General features: G+C 40.5%; 1 long non-coding RNA gene across 1 annotated transcript; it reads right to left on the bottom strand.

Moving 5' to 3' along the window:
• Positions 1-11,865: 11,865 nt before the first annotated feature.
• On the bottom strand, positions 11,866-12,353 carry LOC139417920 (uncharacterized). Its single transcript, XR_011635254.1, has 3 exons — positions 12,217-12,353; positions 12,046-12,128; positions 11,866-11,976 (listed from the first exon to the last, which is right to left on the bottom strand). It is a non-coding gene; the product is annotated as an uncharacterized lncRNA (long non-coding RNA).
• Between the last annotated feature and the right edge of the window lie 2,079 nt (positions 12,354-14,432).

Raw genomic sequence — 14,432 nt, 5'->3', positions numbered from 1 at the left:
TTTCCTCCAGATGTAATGCTTGGCATTCAGGCCTAAATTTGGTGGAGTGCTGCAGAGATGGTTGTCCTTCTAGAAGTTTCTCCCATCTCCACAGTGGAACTGTCAGAGTGACCATCGGGTTCTTGACCAAGGCCTTTCTCCCCTGATTGGTCAGTTTGGCCGTTGCGGGCAGCTCTAGGAAGAGTCTTGGTGCTTCCTAACTTTTTCCATTTAAGAATGATTCGAGGACACTGTGTTTTTGCTGCAGACATTCTGCTCTGACATGCACTGTCAACTGTGGGACCTTTTATATAGACCGGTGTGTGCCTTTCCAAATCATGTCCAATCAATTGAATTACCACAGGAGGTGGACTCCAATCAAGTTGTAGAAACATGTCAAGGACGATCAATGGAAACGGGATGCACCTGAGCTCAATTTCGAGGTATTTCTGTTTTTTATATTTAATACATTTTTCAAAATGTGCTTTGTCATTTTGAGTTATTGTGTGTAGATTGATGAGGAAAAATAATAATTCCAGCCATTTTAGAAGCTGTAACGTAACAAAATGTGTAAAAAAAAAGTGAGGTGGTCTGATTTTTTTCCCCTTTTTGTAGATGGTCCACGAATCAATTCAAACAGGTCGCTGCAGCCCAAAATGGCGACCGGAGGCGAGTGGGTGTGGAAAGGAGTATGGAAAGCGAATCGGCTAATTGGGCGAAATTGTTGCCACTTTGACCGTTTTGCGTTGCTGATTGGGCTGTATGAAAAGTCACTAAACCGGCGACCAGCGATTCTTCCAGATGTGTTCAGATTTTTTTGTGCCTCCCCCCGTCAAAGTTGCCCATCTCCGCTCTAACCTAACCTACTGCTGAGCTTTCAACTGGAATATCTGTTGGCTTTGTTTTCTGTTTTTGAACAACTAATTGATGGATATCGGTTCAATTCCTTGAATTCCATTTTCTTTCTCTTTTTCCTTCTTCTGTGAACTCACTGGGCACGTCAGACTGTTTCTGTGTGATGTAGTAGGAACTTGTAGTTTCCTACAGGCCAATAATCAACATAGTTAATTATCACGTTTTATTCACTAAACTACATGACCATAATCCATTGCGTATCTACTTTGTCCAGTCTGCATTTCTTTTTCGGCCTGCTACTGAAGAGACAAGAATGCGCGTGAGTGGATATAGAGAGCAGCTGTTGCTTCGTGATTAATCTCTACCTGGGAAATACGCGATCAAAGTGATTGATAGTTGGCATTCAGCAGTCATTAGAAGTATGCCTTATTTACTTAGAAGAACTACAACAGAGTTTTTGTCAGACAGCATAACCAGCAGCTCTATAGAGATGAGATGATGACTTGGAATCAAAATAATAAAGTCATCAAATAAAACAAATGATATACGCAACTGAAATATGATGAAGTAAAATAATGTAAATAATTGTTGGTTAATCAGCAGTCATCGGCAGTCACCACCATCATGGGACTTTTACAGCATTTTTTTTATTCTGTGTTGTTACAATATTCAACTCAAATAATCAAAACCGAAAACCGAGATAAATAATTAACCCCAAACCCGACTCAAAGCACTCATTGCTCAGCACTACCTATAGCAGAGCGCTTTCCCACACCCAGTTCATTACCACATGGGCCATTCTATCCAAAATGATTGGGATGGTCCTACCCCATTGAATTTTACATTTAAAATGGTTAGGGTTAGGTAAGGGTTAAGGTTAGGGTAGGGAGGTGCCAAGGATCCCGGACAGCACTGACTCTATCCACACGCTCATTGCTGTTACAGAATTCAACCCAAATAATCAAAGCCTGAATCGAAAACAATGGTTTTTGTGTTTATTATAATGAACCGAAACCCAACCCTGTCCACACGCCCAGTACTTAACTTTTCAACACACCCTCTTGACCATAGTCCGGTCTCGGTATCGAGCTGCAGCTACTTCTCAATGCGAACGTGAGTAGATTACCTTGAAAACAACGGTCGGACATCTAGGAAGCAGTCTCCAGTTTGTATTATACCTCGGTGGTGTACACGGAACAAATATCGACCAGATCTTGTCCGGACGACAACAACAACGTGTTAAAGGTACAATATGCATTTTCTAGTTGTAATAATGTTAATAGTTCGCCTAATTTCAGTTTATGTGACAAAACGAGCACTACTGAGTGTAGAGAATCATTGTACAATCTAAACCGCTGTGAAATCTATTTTAAATAACCACAAATATTGTGGTTTCAGATGTTTGAAGCTGGTGTACAAAATCGAAAGTAAAAGACGCAAAGACTCATAGAAATCGCAGATGACCGCTTCTCAGACTTGCTTTCAATGAGAAGACCTAGAAGATCTATAACGGATATTATTCTTATTTTTTTTAATTAAAGGTGTAACCAAGGCTTTCAGAGAACACAGAGAAACATGGCTACAGTCTTCATCTGTTCCGTCTGTACCGAAGTCTTCGTTGGACATATATCGCTGAGCTGCCAGCACACCTTCTGTAGACGTTGCCTCCAGAAGAGTATGGACTCCGGTTGCGTTATCTGTCCGGTGTGCGGGGATCCAATCACGTCGGAGAACATCGGAGTCAACAGAATACTAAGGGACATGGCAGATGAAGTGAGACAGAGAAGAGTTGATCTCAGAGTGTTGAAGAGGAATGAGGACCTTGATGTGAATAACTGGGAAACCGACGAGAAGAAGAAGAAGGAGAATGTGAAAACATCAAAGTCCTTGGTGAAGGAAGGCCTGGCTGCCAGAAAGACAGAGAGGAAGTTAAAGTCGTCTCTGACCACTGGTCCCTGGGAGGGTATACTTTTTGGCATTATGGCCTTTTATTGCTTTATTTCTGTGCTTACTTATGTTGTCCTTCCTTGTGTGGAATATGTGTCTGTAACAACGTCAGGAAATGCAGCCAAGGTGTTCGGATCCCCTTTGGTGTTCATGTCTATGTTTGTTGTCTTCGGTGTTGTTGCTCATTTGGTGGATTTTGTGTTGAAAAAGATTGACTTAAAATCTGTTTTATATAGTAATAACTGATTGATTGGTTTTATGCGGTGTTGGAGAGTCATTGGATGTAGCGAACTTCCTTTCCCAGCAGTTTGGTGATAGTTGAACAACTTTTTTGAAATGAATTATCTTATTGAGTTGACTTACATCTGCAGGTTTATGCCCAGTTTATTGATGCTATGATAAGTGCAGTAGATTTTAGTTGTAAAATGAATGTTGTGAAGTATGCTTTAAACTGCTAACTGATTATATGGAAGAAAAGGAGTGTATTTTGTTGTAAAACTTTTTCCTGTAAATTTACCAACATTATACTGTAATTTTGCTTTACAGCAGAGATGCTGTAATATATTTTACAGTTCCTCTTTTCCATACTATAAAACACATTACAGAATACAGCATCCCTGCTTTAAATTTACAGCTGTAAGGTTTTTACAGTAGTAGTATTCAATGTCGGGATTCGTGTCTCCACAACTGCAGTGGGGTTGCCAACAATATTATTTGAAATGTTTTATATTATTATTTAGTGTTATTATTTTTTATTTAAACAATATAGAAACATTTTTGAGAAAAATGGGTTCCCTGCTGAAAAGGTTTAAATACCACTGTTTTACAGTAAGGAAAATACAAAATAAAGCAATTTATTAAAATATTAATATTAATATAAATTAAATATAAATATTAAAAATTACAGTATTTAAGCTGGCAACTCTGGTGCCATTACAATGCTGAATATTTACAGTGAAATTCTACCTGAAATCTAAATACTAAGAAATATACACTGGGGCAAAAAAGTATTTAGTCAGCCACCAATTGTGCAAGTTCTCCCACGTAAAAAGATGTGAGAGGCCTGTAATTTTCATCATAGATAGACTTCAACTATGACAGACAAAATACCAGAAAAAAAAAAGAAAAAATACCAGAAAATCACATTGTAGGATTTTTTATGAATTTATTTGCAAATTATGGTGGAAAATAAGTATTTGGTCAATAACAAAAGTTTATCTCAATACTTTGTTATATACCCTTTGTTGGCAATGACAGAGGTCAAACGTTTTCTGTAAGTCTTCACAAGGTTTTCACACTGTTGCTGGTATTTTGGCCCATTCCTCCATGCAGATCTCCTCTAGAGCAGTGATGTTTTGGGGCTGTTGCTGGGCAACACGGACTTTCAACTCCCTCCAAAGATTTTCTATGGGGTTGAGATTTGGAGACTGGCTAGGCCACTCCGGGACCTTGAAATGCTTCTTACGAAGCCACTCCTTCGTTGCCCGGGCGGTGTGTTTGGGATCATTGTCATGCTGAAAGACCCAGCCACGTTTCATCTTCAATGCCCTTGCTGATGGAAGGAGGTTTTCTCTCAAAATCTTACGATACATGGCCCCATTCATTCTTTCCTTTACACGGATCAGTCACCCTGGTCACGTTGCAGAAAAACAGCCCCAAAGCATGATGTTTCCACCCCCATGCTTCACAGTAGGTATGGTGTTCTTTGGATGCAATTCAGCATTCTTTGTCCTCCAAACACGACGAGTTGAGTTTTTACCAAAAAGTTATATTTTGGTTTCATCTGACCATATGACATTCTCCCAGTCTTCTTCTGGATCATCCAAATGCTATCTAGCAAACTTCAGACAGGTCTGGACATGTACTGGCTTAAGCAGGGGGACACTGCAGGATTTGAGTCCCTGGCGGCATAGTGTGTTACTGATGGTAGGCTTTGTTACTTTAGTCCCAGCTCTCTGCCGGTCATTCACTAGGTCCCCCTGTGTGGTTCTGGGATTTTTGCTCACAGTTCTTGTGATCATTTTGACCCCACGGGGTGAGATCTTGCGTGGAGCCCCAGATCGAGGGAGATTATCAGTGGTCTTGTATGTCTTCCATTTCCTAATAATTGCTTCCACAGTTGATTTCTTCAAACCAAGTTGCTTACCTATTGCAGATTCAGTCTTCCCAGCCTGGTGCAGGTCTACACTTTTGTTTCTGGTGTCCTTTGACAGCTCTTTGGTCTTGGCCATAGTGGAGTTTGGAGTGTGACTGTTTGAGGTTGTGGACAGGTGTCTTTTATACTGATAACAAGTTCAAACAGGTGCCATTAATACAGGTAACGAGTGGAGGACAGAGGAGCCTCTTAAAGAAGAAGTTGCAGGTCTGTGAGAGCCAGAAATCTTGCATGTTTGTAGGTGACCAAATACTTATTTTCCACCATAATTTGCAAATAAATTCATAAAAAATCATAATATGATTTTCTGGATTGTTTCCCCTCATTTTGTCTGTCATAGTTGAAGTGTACCTATGATGAAAATTACAGGCCTCTCTCATCTTTTTAAGTGGGAGAACTTGCACAATTGGTGGCTGACTAAATACTTTTTTGCCCCAATGTATACATATGTACATAAAATACATGTATTCAAATAGCTGACAACATTAACTACAAATGAACAACATAATTGACAATAAAAGTAACAACAGTTATCACATATGTAACTAAATAAGAGCATCATTACAACAGTAATTAAAAATTATATTGTGTGTGTGGGGGGGGGGGGGGGGAGATAAAAGAGGGAAATTGGGATTGGGTACAATCCTAGATCTATGATCAGGGGCAACTCTATTTAGGGTAAGGGGGTTCAGAGGCGGTGAACGGGACAGTTTGGTCAGGAGAGCATCCAGGACAGAGAGAAGTCAGCATCATGTGTTCCTCATGGGGCTCCGTAAACAAACCTCCTCGCGTTCTGATTGGTCAGCTCTTCTCAACCCTAGGACAAGCATAGAAAGAGAAAGACTAGAATGAGCACCAGGGCTGTTACTCTATGGGTAAATAGAGAGACAGACAGCACCGGGGGCTGTTACTCTGTGGGTAAATAGAGAGACAGACAGCAACGGGGGCTGTTACTCTGTGGGTAAGTAGAGAGACAGACCGCACAAGGGGCTGTTACTCTGTGGGTCAATAGAGAGACAGACAGCACCGGGGGCTGTTACTCTGTGGGTATATAGAGAGACAGACAGCACCAGGGGCTGTTATTCTGTGGGTAAATAGACAGACAGACAGCACCAGGGGCTGTTACTCTGTGGGTAAATAGAGAGACAGACAGCACCGGGGTGTGTTACTCTGTGGGTAAATAGACAGACAGACAGCACCGGGGTGTGTTACTCTGTGGGTAAATAGACAGAGGACCAGGGCTGTTACTCTGTGGGTAAATAGACAGAGGACCAGGGCTGTTACTCTGTGGGTAAATAGACAGAGGACCAGGGCTGTTACTCTGTGGGTAAATAGACAGAGGACCAGGGCTGTTACTCTGTGGGTAAATAGACAGAGGACCAGGGACATATCAAACTGGTGTTGTGTCTACGTACTTAATTACAAATCTACAGTAGGCATAAGCTATTACTGTAAAGAAATGATACAGAATGACGTGAGGATTTCCTCCAGGAGGCTTCCAATTACAGTAAATAACAGTATTTTTCAGCATTTTACCCATAATGCAGTGCAATCTATAACATCATTGCTCTAAGACACATGTATGGTATTTTATTGTGCCTTCTACAGTGTTTTAATGTTGACATGACAGTCTTACACTACATAGCTTTTCTCCATTTGAGAAGACACTAATCTATTTGTATTGAAATGTAATAAAAAATATAATTTTGTTATGACGTTTTTTTGTTTCTCCTTCACTAATGAAGGATGACTCCCTTTTCCTTCACTATTTAAATGTGAATTGTTCTTGTGTTTGTAACAGAGGGACCCTTTTAAAAAGAACGTTATTGTCACAACCTGCTGAGGTGGTTGTTCATCTCTTCAAAGAAGCTCCCGGTCTGAGGCACCGCATCTCAGTGCAAAAAGGCGTCACTACAGTCCCTGGTTTGAATCCAGGCTGTATCACATCCGGCTATGATTGGGAGTCCCATAGGGTGGCGTACAATTGGCCCAGCGTCGTCCGGGTTTGGCCGGGGGGGTAGGCCGTCACTGTAAATAAGAATATGTTCTTAACTGACTTGCCAGGTTAAATAAAGGTTACAAATTAACATTTTAAAAGGAGGTGTTTAACCAATCCAATAACCATCTGTTACAGTTCAATACTTCCAATCAAATATATGAGTTCTGGTTTACGATATACAGTACTTCACAGTTAGTCCAGTGGAACCAGGTTAGTCCAGTTTAACCAGGTTAGTCCAATTTAACCAGGTTAGTCCAGATTTAACCAGGTTAGTCCAATTTAACCAGGTAAGTCCAGTTGAACCAGGTTAGTCCAGTTGAACCAGGTTAGTCCAGTTTAACCAGGTTAGTCCAGATTTAACCAGGTTAGTCTAGTTTAACCAGGTTAGTCCAGATTTAACCAGGTTAGTCTAGTTTAACCAGGTTAGTCTAGTTTAACCAGAGGGGGGGGGACATCTGAATAGAACACTACTGTTTGCCAATTATAAAGTGGATACGGTGCCATTACATCGCCAGAGAAAGAAACCTGATTTGTGGTCTCAGGTGGACACTCAGGTGGCAAGAACATCATTAAATGCTAACCTTGCATTTTTTTTGTGTGCAAATATTCAGGATCATCTTTTTGCGAACCTTGTAGTTCTTGCATTGCGTACTGCATAGGGTATATTTTAGGCTTTCCTATATCCCAAAAATATTCCCAGGATATTCCGGATTCCCACGAATCAATCCCGTACAAGTCCCCAAATTGTCACAGCTAAAATACCAACATTGCAGGATTAACAATTCTACTGGGCCTATCCAATGGCAGTTCTGTTATTTTAGTTCCGATCTGATAGAGTCCGCTCTGCCTTACCACTGAGCTAGTACACAACTAGGGCCTGTTCCTCAAACTCAACAGTAAGGGTCTTACAGTAGACTGGGCTATCCCCTAAGTACCTGTACTACCTCACCCTGCAACCCAGCATCTTTTCAGGATCGTCCAGGCCAGATAGTCGACCTTAGGACACTATGAGTGGATACTCTCTCCTGGGTTGGTTTAGCCCAGAATCACCCCTCATACGACTCCTACCAATGCACTCAGTCAGTACCTTTAGTTGGGTCTCAGGTTCCTTCATACCAGCAATTCAGGTTCCGAAAAGACTATTTAACCAGATGCTACAAATCCTTAATTAATCCAGTCTGTTTCAGAAACCTGGAGTAAAACGACATGCAAAGTATGACTCTTTGATGACACAGGGTTTCAGAACAATAAAGCAAGTTTATTCAAAATTACAGAAAAAAGGCATAAAAAAAAAGATCAATCAATATCACCAATTGATGATATGCAAAAATGTACCTTGGATTAAATTGAGAGATGCCTTCAGCGTCTTTACCTAAACCCTTTACCTAAAAACTATAACAATTTTATGAGAAGCACAGTTTTTAATAACAAGAAAAACATGTTCTTACCTTCTACAATTTATATACAGATTTTTGTCTCCCCCCTCGGGATGCTCAGTCCCTCAGTTGGTGTCTAAAAAACTAACAGCTACTAGAACACTTCTACCAATGAGGTAACCTAAAGGGTTCCTCCTAGAATGTTCTAGAACACTTCTACCAATGAGGTAACATTAAGGGTTCCTCCTAGAATGTTCTAGAACACTTCTACCAATGAGGTAACCTAAAGGATTCCTCCTAGAATGTTCTAGAACATGTCTATCAATGAGATAACCTTAAGGGTTCCTCCTAGAATGTACTAGAACACTTCTATCAATGAGGTAACCTTAAGGATTCCTCCTAGAATGTACTAGAACACTTCTATCAATGAGGTAACCTTAAGGATTCCTCCTAGAATGTACTAGAACACTTCTATCAATGAGGTAACCTTAAGGGTTCCTCCTAGAATGTACTAGAACACTTCTATCAATGAGGTAACCTTAAGTGTTCCTCCTAGAATGTACTAGAACACTTCTATCAATGAGGTAACATTAAGGGTTCCTCCTAGAATGTACTAGAACACTTCTATCAATGAGGTAAGATTAAGGGATCTCCAGATCAAGCTAGCACCTTTACTATACTTCATTAACATCAACTCCTTAAAACATACATTTTTCAAACTACCTTTACTCAATTCTAATCTTACTACAACCTAATTTATTGCTCCAGTTATATTTTAATACTTCAATATTTTAAACATTTCAACATTATAACATTTGACCATTATAACGTCTCGTTATCAACCTCCTAAGGCCTTGTCCTCTAAGCAGAATCAAACACAGTCTATTTGATTCACAACTTAAAGAAAACTACATTATAACTCTCCTCACCTTTACCTGCATTATTTTAACACCTTTAATATCTCCCAATGTTTTCAACCTTTAACATTTAATATGTTTAACCTTTAATTAGGATTTCAATCAATTCCAGTCCCAATTCATTTCTTCTTCTCTTTAGTCAATGTCAATTCATTTCTTCTTCTCTTTCGTCAGTCCCAATTCATTTCTTCTTCTCTTTCGTCAATGTCAATTCATTTATTCTTCTCTTTAGTCAGTCAGTTAATTTCTTCTCTTTCGTCAATGTCAATTCATTTCTTCTTCTCTTTTGTCAATGTCAATTCATTTCTTCTTCTCTTTTGTCAATGTCAATTCATTTCTTCTTCTCTTTCGTCAGTGTCAATTCAACCTCATTGTTCATTCTTCTTTATGTTCCATGTGTGAGTGAAAGTGAAACGTCTTCCTGAGTGTGTGTGGGTGTTTACAAGTGGGTCCTCCTACCGGTGTCCTCTGTCACTAAAATGTCACAGAAAACTGATTCTAAACCAACTATTCTTGACACAAGAAAGAACCTCAGTCTACCTCTGTACATTACCAAACAGGAAAGAACCTCAGTCTACCTCTGTACATTACCAAACAGGAAAGAACCTCAGTCTACCTCTGTACATTACCAAACAGGAAAGAACCTCAGTCTACCTCTGTACGTTACCAAACAGGAAAGAACCTCAGTCTACCTCTGTACGTTACCAAACAGGAAAGAACCTCAGTCTACCTCTGTACATTACCAAACAGGAAAGAACCCCAGTCTACCTCTGTACATTACCAAACAGGAAAGAACCTCAGTCTACCTCTGTACATTACCAAACAGGAAAGAACCTCAGTCTACCTCTGTACATTACCAAACAGGAAAGAACCTCAGTCTACCTCTGTACGTTACCAAACAGGAAAGAACCCCAGTCTACCTCTGTATATTACCAAACAGGAAAGAACCTCAGTCTACCTCTGTACGTTACCAAACAGGAAAGAACCCCAGTCTACCTCTGTACGTTACCAAACAGGAAAGAACCCCAGTCTACCTCTGTACATTACCAAACAGGAAAGAACCTCCGTCTACCTCTGTACATTAGCAAACAGGAAAGATCCCCAGTCTACCTCTGTACATTACCAAACAGGAAAGAACCCCAGTCTACCTCTGTACATTACCAAACAGGAAAGAACCTCAGTCTACCTCTGTACGTTACCAAACAGGAAAGAACCCCAGTCTACCTCTGTACATTACCAAACAGGAAAGAACCCCAGTCTACCTCTGTACATTACCAAACAGGAAAGAACCTCAGTCTACCTCTGTACGTTACCAAACAGGAAAGAACCCCAGTCTACCTCTGTACATTACCAAACAGGAAAGAACCCCAGTCTACCTCTGTACATTACCAAACAGGAAAGAACCCTAGTCTACCTCTGTACATTACCAAACAGGAAAGAACCCCAGTCTACCTCTGTACGTTACCAAACAGGAAAGGACCTCAGTCTACCTCTGTACATTACCAAACAGGAAAGAACCCCAGTCTACCTCTGTACATTACCAAACAGGAAAGAACCTCAGTCTACCTCTGTACATTACCAAACAGGAAAGAACCCCAGTCTACCTCTGTACGTTACCAAACAGGAAAGAACCCCAGTCTACCTCTGTACATTACCAAACAGGAAAGAACCCCAGTCTACCTCTGTACATTACCAAACAGGAAAGAACCCCAGTCTACCTCTGTACATTACCAAACAGGAAAGAACCCCAGTCTACCTCTGTACATTACCAAACAGGAAAGAACCTCAGTCTACCTCTGTACATTACCAAACAGGAAAGAACCCCAGTCTACCTCTGTACGTTACCAAACAGGAAAGAACCCCAGTCTACCTCTGTACATTACCAAACAGGAAAGAACCCCAGTCTACCTCTGTACATTACCAAACAGGAAAGAACCCCAGTCTACCTCTGTACATTACCAAACAGGAAAGAACCCCAGTCTACCTCTGTACGTTACCAAACAGGAAAGAACCCCAGTCTACCTCTGTACTTTACCAAACAGGAAAGAACCTCAGTCTACCTCTGTACGTTACCAAACAGGAAAGAACCCCAGTCTACCTCTGTACATTACCAAACAGGAAAGAACCCCAGTCTACCTCTGTACGTTACCAAACAGGAAAGGACCTCAGTCTACCTCTGTACATTACCAAACAGGAAAGAACCCCAGTCTACCTCTGTACATTACCAAACAGGAAAGAACCCCAGTCTACCTCTGTACGTTACCAAACTTCTGGACATAAAACATTTACATTTTAGTAATTCAACTAACATCCAGTCAGAAGTAGTCAGTCCATTCAACTAACATCCAGTCAGAAGTAGTCAGTCCATTCAACTAACATCCAGTCAGAAGTAGTCAGTCCATTCAACTAACATCCAGTCAGAAGTAGTCAGTCCATTCAACTAACATCCAGTCAGAAGTAGTCAGTCCATTCAACTAATCCTGGCAATCCAGAACAAAAATCATAATTTATGTTACGTGCGTCTGTCCCAAGGGATTAGTACAAATCAACCATATTCTGTCATTATAAGGAACCACTTCTTCTTCAGAAGAACTTTCTGCAGAATCAGAACCAGGAAGAAAAGACAAGTAGGAGTGAAGAATGTTGATCTGAATTCCTGTTCCTCCCTCAGGAACTGATCCCATGAGTGGCTCTCAGGCGTAGCGCGAAGTCCCCTGGCAGCCCTTGTCTGATCAGTTCCTCACGGAGCTGGAAACACAACACACACAGTGATTATCAGGTAGAGCTGAGGAGAAACCTGTCTGATCTGACACTGACCTGCTGTAAAACCACGTTTCTGATGTAATCATCTGTCAGTGGGATCAGAGAGGACAGTTTTATCCTCAGTACAACAACGTATCCTGTGGAAACACAGTCAGTCCACATTATTACAACACACATACACAAATCATTTGTTAAAATTTGAACAAAAGTTAATTCTGTACTTACTAGGCACACTGCTCGTTGTTGTACCGTCCACAATATGGGTTGTGAGATCGGTGGTTGGGTGTGTACTTAAAGTTGTGGATGCTGTGGTAGTTGTGGTCACTGTGGTAGTTGTGGGTACGTACGTACTGACATTTGTGGGTGTGGTTGTGAGTTCAGTAGTTGTTTGGGTGGTATTTGGAAGTGCAGGTGAAATCTGTGTGGTCGTGAGGTTTGTTGTTAGAGGAGGGGAGGTTGTTGGTTCCTCTGTGGTTGTGAGGTTTATTGTCAGAGGAGGGGAGGTTGTTGGTTCCTCTGTGGTTGTGAGGTTTATTGTCAGAGGAGGGGAGGGTGTTTGTTCCTCTGTGGTTGTGAGGTTTATTGTCAGAGGAGGGGAGGGTGTTGGTTCCTCTGTGGTTGTGAGGTTTATTGTCAGATGAGGGGAGGGTTTTGGTTCCTCTGTGGTTGTGAGATTTATTGTCAGGGGAGGGGAGGGTGTTGGTTCCTCTGTGGTTCTGATGGCTGTAGCACAAAGACAGACAGACAGACAGAGATGTGTTGATTGGTTGATTGGTTGGTAATTGTCTCAAACATGCATTTCAACTAGCATCTGTAAATAACAGTGAGACTAGCAGAACACCAGAAAGGGGATCATTAACCTCATGCTGTAGTGAACCTGTACCCACCACTTGTGTTTCCAACCCTGACGATCAGACAGCGCAGCTCAGAGTGATACATGGAACTGAGAAGATCAACAGAACAACTGTTAAACTGTTCAGATCTTTGTTAAACAGCATTTTATAAAACATTACAAAACCAAACAAACCACAAACCATTGGTTTAATGAAACATATCAAAACCAAACAAACCACATTCCATTGGTTTAAAAAAAACATGTCAAAACCAAACAAACCACATTCCATTGGTTTAAAAAAAAACATGTCAAAGCCACACAAACCACATTCCATTGGTTTAAAAAAAACATGTCAAAACCAAACAAACCACATTCCATTGGTTAAAAAAAAAACATGTCAAAGCCAAACAAACCACATTCCATTGGTTTAAAAAAAACATGTCAAAACCAAACAAACCACATTCCATTGGTTTAAAAAAAAACATGTCAAAGCCACACAAACCACATTCCAATGGACTGGGGGGTAGTATTGAGTAGCTTGGATGAATAAGGTGCCTAGAGTAAACTAAATCCGACACTGATTAACGAGAAGTTGATCTTTAAAACGGTGTATAATATTTGTATGTTTGTTTAATTTTGAGATTTATTTTGTTTTGAATTTGGCGAAGTGGGACGATGCCGTCCCGGAGAAGTAAATGAAACAGGTTAAAACCAAACAAACCACATACCATTGAAGGGAAAGGCAAGTTACAACCTAGTCAGTTGCACAACTGAATGGATTCTACCAAAATGTGTCTAAATGTATATTCAACTGATCGTCTTGATAGTACCCTACAGAAATGATGGATTATGTCAGTTTATTTTGTGCCTTTATTTAATCAGGTAAGTCATTGGAATGTTGATGTGGCTGCAGACTGACCTGTCGTTCACTCCCTGAGCGATGAAGCACACAGGATAGTACCCTCCCTCCTCATCCTCAGTGGGCGTCCATCTTAGAAGGTACTCTCCTGGGACAGTGGTGTTCTCTGTGATACTGGAAGGTCCACTCACCAACAGCTCTGAAACCCTGAAACACACAGGGAGAAAAAAATACAATGTCATTATTATTTTAGATTTATTATACTATTATTATTTTTCATTATGAACCCCATTAGCTTAAGCAGCAGCTACTCTTCCTGGGGTCAAAACATACAACAAGACATTATATGTAACATTAATAGACAAGAAAAGATCAAGGACAGAACTGCATCACTTCAAAATACGAATCAAATGAATAAAAAAGTCCTGTATTGAAATGGAAAGTGTTACATGTTGAAGATAAAAATGGCTTGAACAAAGCTGATTATCCCTCAGGAACCAGATCAGTTTATGTATTGACTGTAGATGCCAGATCAGGAACCATATCAGTTTATGTATTGACTGTAGATGCCAGATCAGTTTATGTATTGACTGTAGATGCCAGATCAGTTTATGTATTGACTGTAGATGCCAGATCAGTTTATGTATTGACTGTAGATGCCAGATCAGTTTATGTATTGACTGTAGATGCCAGATCAGTTTATGTATTGACTGTAGATGCCAGATCAGTTTATGTATTGACTGTAGA

This window comes from Oncorhynchus clarkii, chromosome 10 (assembly GCF_045791955.1).
Source record: "Oncorhynchus clarkii lewisi isolate Uvic-CL-2024 chromosome 10, UVic_Ocla_1.0, whole genome shotgun sequence".
Classification (NCBI taxonomy): domain Eukaryota; kingdom Metazoa; phylum Chordata; class Actinopteri; order Salmoniformes; family Salmonidae; genus Oncorhynchus; species Oncorhynchus clarkii.
The sequence above is the reverse complement of the archived record's forward strand: the minus strand, read 5'-3'. Positions and strand labels throughout refer to the sequence as shown.